The sequence below is a fragment of the Pinus tabuliformis genome, chromosome Q (assembly GCF_031772625.1).
Source record: "Pinus tabuliformis cultivar Carrire ecotype Pingquan chromosome Q, CPIR1, whole genome shotgun sequence".
NCBI classification, from domain to species: domain Eukaryota; kingdom Viridiplantae; phylum Streptophyta; class Pinopsida; order Pinales; family Pinaceae; genus Pinus; species Pinus tabuliformis.
The window spans coordinates 1,189,357,382-1,189,362,464 of record NC_142296.1 but is presented as its reverse complement, the minus strand read 5'-3'; the positions used below and the strand labels follow the sequence as shown (position 1 = coordinate 1,189,362,464).

The 5,083-nt window shown below is 35.1% G+C and overlaps 1 long non-coding RNA gene across 8 annotated transcripts; it reads left to right on the top strand.

Annotated features, from left to right (window-relative positions):
- The first annotated feature begins 1,098 nt into the window (after positions 1–1,098).
- Positions 1,099–2,845, top strand: LOC149223961 (uncharacterized). Of its 8 annotated transcripts, XR_016249008.1 has the most exons (4): positions 1,099–1,554; positions 1,667–1,714; positions 1,831–1,860; positions 1,949–2,599. It is a non-coding gene; the product is annotated as an uncharacterized LOC149223961 (long non-coding RNA). The 8 variants fall into 8 exon arrangements; XR_016249007.1 differs by lacking the exon at positions 1,667–1,714; XR_016249006.1 differs by having other exon boundaries at positions 1,667–1,860.
- Positions 2,846–5,083: the final 2,238 nt, after the last annotated feature.

Sequence of the window (5,083 nt, the reverse complement as noted above, 5' to 3'; positions counted from 1 at the left end):
CTAGGATTTGTGAATGGGATACATAAAGCATCTATGAATAGGGGAAAAACTTACAAAACCTAGAATTGGACCCAAATTTCATTGTCGACAAACATAAAAAAAAATATGAGTTCATCCAAAACCCATAAATGTCTAAGTTTCTCAATCTTCTCTTGTAGCACCCCAATCTAGTTTTGTAGAGTTGTTTGTAGCACAACTTTTCCATTCTTTTCATTGACAATCTTCTTCCTCCCTTACATGAAAGAACATTACATATACTGTCAACACACATTATAGAGAACACTAGACCCCAAGATACACAAATGAAAAGAGTAATATTCGAAGCCAATGAGAACCCAAACTAGGGTTCAATCATCATTTATCAGCTCCACATGAAATGCAATTTCTAATCAAATTTCCAATAGAAATGGAGAATTCTTCTTTGGGGAAAAATTATGTCCATCAATTCAAATTCAAATTAGACCAATGGGTTAGCTCACCTTGGTTAAGCCCAAAATTCAAAATAAGCCAATTAGTTAAGCTCGACTGTTGAAGGTGTAATCCCAAATGAAAAATTCAGGTTAGATTACTGTTTTCATAACCAAGCCATGTGTACAACCACATCATAGTTGTTTCAATGATGGACCTTACGAACAAGTCCAATATAACATCCTACCATGCATAACCCCTGCAGGTGCAGAACGTTGTCATTGGTTATGTCTAAGGGCATAGTCATATGAGCGTACGTAATGTTCATGATGAAGTGTAGGGCATTGTTCAAGATTGTGTCAAAGATGATGAATATGAATAATTTCCATAAGAAAAATCTCACAATAAAAACACATATTGGTGTAATCAATATTTAAATTATAAGTATTATTTCTTCAATAATAAATATTATTTTCCAAATTTTTACTATGTGCCATATAAACTTAGAAAATAACATTCACCATAAAGTATAAAAACATATATATTAAAAAAACTATTTTAATAAACTAATAATAATTAAATGATAAATTGATTCACATATACAATTTATGCTAAATATAATAATATATTAGATTAATATAAAACAATATAAATCTATATAAAACAATCAAAATTAACCAATAATTATTAGTCCCTGCCTGGGACTATTAGCGTTCGATCAGGCATTGACCGGGTATTAGTTCTTCGGTTGACCATAAATTTCGAGTGTTTAAACAATTTTAACCAAACTTTATCGCTGGCGATTTGGCTTCAAAAAGTTTTAACCAAACTTTTGATTTCACCCTCTTATTGCAAGCGTCTCTTGCCCCGATGTGATTTTATTGCGGGCAAGTTATTTTATCCTAAGTTTTTTCTTGCCCATTTCCACCAGGCTACTCCAAGTGGACTTGTCTCAGATCCCAAGATGGGACACTTGTAAACATCTCCACTCTTGATTTAATTTAAGGTTGAATCTGACGTTCTTCACTTGTCTCGAACGATTTAGCTAACCACCCACCCGTTTGCCCGAAAAATCTGTCATTTGCACTCCTCCCCGCCGGTGAGATGGCTCTGCAAACCACGGCGTCTTTGGACCAGGCATAGCAGGTAACTCTTGATTTTTCACTGGTAGTGTTACTGCTCCTTGCTGTAAGAGGGTTCAGAGTGATTAAGGTATTTTTCGAAGATCGTTGAGGCTAACCTCTCGTCTTCTTCGTAGATAATCTAAATCTGGAAGTGCTCATGGAGAATCCCATTCTAGAATTCAGTTCTGCACCAACACAATGCCTGAAGCATGTTAACCCACTTTTAGGTTGCTTTGTTGTTGCCGATTTCATGGGTTCTGGGTGAATTGTTCTGAGCCTTTATCGGTTTTGTTGGCAGGTATCCAATTGCAACCTTCGACATGAACAGGTAACATCGTGTCTCTATATTTCTCTAATTTCGATACTTATTGGAAACTGGTTGTCCTTGGCCTAATCCTGCTTGGCTTCTGGTGCAGGTTAAGTTCCCTAGCTTCCTCGTCATTCTATTTCGATTGTAGTCGTGGCTAATGTGGAGGGTTAACAGAACTAATTGGTTGATCCTAAGCTCCTCTTTGCTTCCAGGTTTCTCCTATTCGTTATGTTTCTGGGTTTTACTTATTCATCCTCAAAGTTTTTGGATATAGTCAAGGAAAAACTCAGAGTTGTTGATTTGTTTAGTCATATATAGATTTACGCATACAAGTCTTGTCTGTAGGAATTAGATAATTTGAACCATGGCCTGTATCTTAATCATGTTACTGCTCTCTGCTATAAGAGGGTTCTGAGTGCTTAAGGTATTTTTCGAAGACGGTTGAGGCTAACCTCTCGACTTCTTCGCAAGTAATCTAAATCTGGAAGCTTTCATGGAGAATCCTATTCTAGAATTCAGTTCTGCACCGACACAACACATGGAACAGGTTAACCCACTTCTAGGTTGCTTTGTTGCTGTCGATTTCATGGGTTCTAGGTCAATTGTTCTGATCCTTTCTTGGTTTTGTTGGCAGGTCTCCAATTGCAACCTTGGGCATGAACAAGTAACCCTGAGTCTCTATATTTCTCTAATTTCGATACTTATCGGAAACTGATTGTCCTCGGTCTAATCCTTCTTGGCTTCTGGTGCAGGTTAAGTTACACAGCTTCCTCATCATTCTATTTTTTTTTTTTGCAGTCGTGGCTAATGTGGAGGGTTAATAGAACTAAATGAATGACCCCAAGCTCCTCTTTGCTTCTAGGTTTCTCCTATTCATTGCGTTTCTGGGTTTTAGTTATTTGCCCTCAAAGTTTTTGTATATAGTCAAGGAACAAATGAGAGCTATCGATTTGTCTAGTCATATATATATATATATATATATATATATATATATATATATATATATATATATATATATTTACGCATACAATGCATGTCTGTAGGAATTATATAATTTGAACCATGATCTGTATTTTAATCCTAATTCGAAATCGTCCATTGAGGGGATTTCCCGATGTATTTTGTATATTCTCTTTCGTTTTAAGGATCCTTGCATACTGAGAAGGCCTTGGACAATTTTACATAGTCGGTTTAATAACTCTGTAGTTCTAATTTATATTTGCATTTAGGTTTTTCGTTCTGTTCAATTAGAGAAGATATTACTTCTCAGGTTGATTACGAGATAGTCTATAAATTTATTTCTGTTTTCAATTTATTTATGTTTTTAATGGGATTTAATGAATTTGAAACATGAGCTTTAGTCTTTCGGTAATGCGAGATATGATATTCATGACATTTTTTCAATTTATTGCATGCTCTGCATAGTTTGTTTATTCTCTGAAATATTACAAATTTATTTATAGTTTAATGGATTTCTGTCTCTGTTTTACATTAATGTCAATGAAAGGATTGTACCTTAATTAATAGTGGATAATGAATCCTTCAAGTTTACAGTTTTTATAGTTGATTTAATTCTGAGCAATAAACCCTTGAATTTTCTTAGTTTTACTTCTGCCTTCCTCTACCAATTTAGTCTAAATATTTTCTCCTCAGGTTGAAGGTCGAATTCCTCTCATGAACTTCTTCTTAACCCATGAGGAATATCCACATACTGGGTGCATGATTGTCTAATTTTGGGTTCTTACCTGGAAAGGGCTAACCTTGTCCCCTGTTAACTAATTAATGTCTTCCAATCAAAAACTTAATTTTCCAGCAGTAATCCTACTTTATCTTAACTAACAGTCAAATTAGTTATATAGCAAAACAAAAATTTTCGTGCAAGAGTGTATTAAATGAAATTTGTATAATCACATTTATTCTAAGAAAGACAGTGGCATGATTAGTTACTTATCTGTTTCTGATATTTTAACAGCTAGGACTGCTCTGTCTAGGCGTGCTCTCCTCCCAACCTACGGGACTGATAATTACATCCAAGTCTCCCCCCAAGGCCTCAGACTTCCACAGTTATTTCTAGTATTTATGACTCAAGTATTCAGATATCAAAACCACTCGAGTCCAATCTGAATAGCGAGGCCTTTTCTGTCAATGGAGTAAATCCACTGGCTCAACGAGTTCAAGAGTTATCCAAATCAGGTAGCTTCCTTGCTAACCGACTTTCTAAGGTACAGACCTATCATATTTTCCTAAATAGGCACATTAGGCACACTAGCTGTTTTCTAATTAACATCTCCTACACTAAATAGCTAGATTAGCTAGATTAACATGCCAGTTCATACTTTGAATAGAAAATGTCGTTCAATCGTTCGATCTTCTTACTCTTTTGAAGACATTGGCATCAAACAAGCCTGTTTGAGAAGCGTGTTCGGAGGTGTTGCAGCTACAAGAAAGAAAATGTAGGAATTAGTTGCATTTTCAAAGGTCAATGGGTCAATTATAATCTATGACTCTGCTTATGCAATTTACATGTCCGATAACAATTCAAAATCAATGTATGAAATTCCTGGTGCAAAAGAGGTTGCAATTGAGACTGCATCATTTTCAAAATATGTTAGCTTTACAGATGTTTGGCTTGGATGGGCAGTCATCACTAATGAGCTTCGATTTTCTGATAGATTTCCTGTTATATAATATAAATAATTTCAACAGAATATGTGCACTTGTTTTAATGGGGCATCTAATATTACACAATCTGGTGGACTAGATTACCTTTCTACAAAAGGATTGAAGGCTATGCATGGAGGAGACAATTGTATCACATATTACAAGTTTTTAAGAAATTGATTTGGTCAGTGTGAATTTTTTTGCTTTAGGAATCAAATCTACCACTGTTATGGCTTCTAAGAAGGCCTTGGTCCCAGAAGTTGCATCTAATTTTGGTTCCAAACAATTGGGAGCTATTAGTTCTAATTATAATAGTGTGGCAGAGACTAGCATGTCTTATAAAGGGATTGGTAAGTTCACATGCTTCAATATAATTTTGTCTGGCTTGAAACTGAGGGCAATCTATAGAAAAGATGGTGAAGATGAGTGGGTAAAGATGGAGAAATCTACAAAATATTCTACTTTGTTTCTTGATAAGACCAAAGAACACTTAATGTAGAAGTTATTTGAGGAAAAACTTTATGACTGGCTTCTGTACCAAATACATGAAGAAGAAGGCCTACAAAACCTTTCTATATGA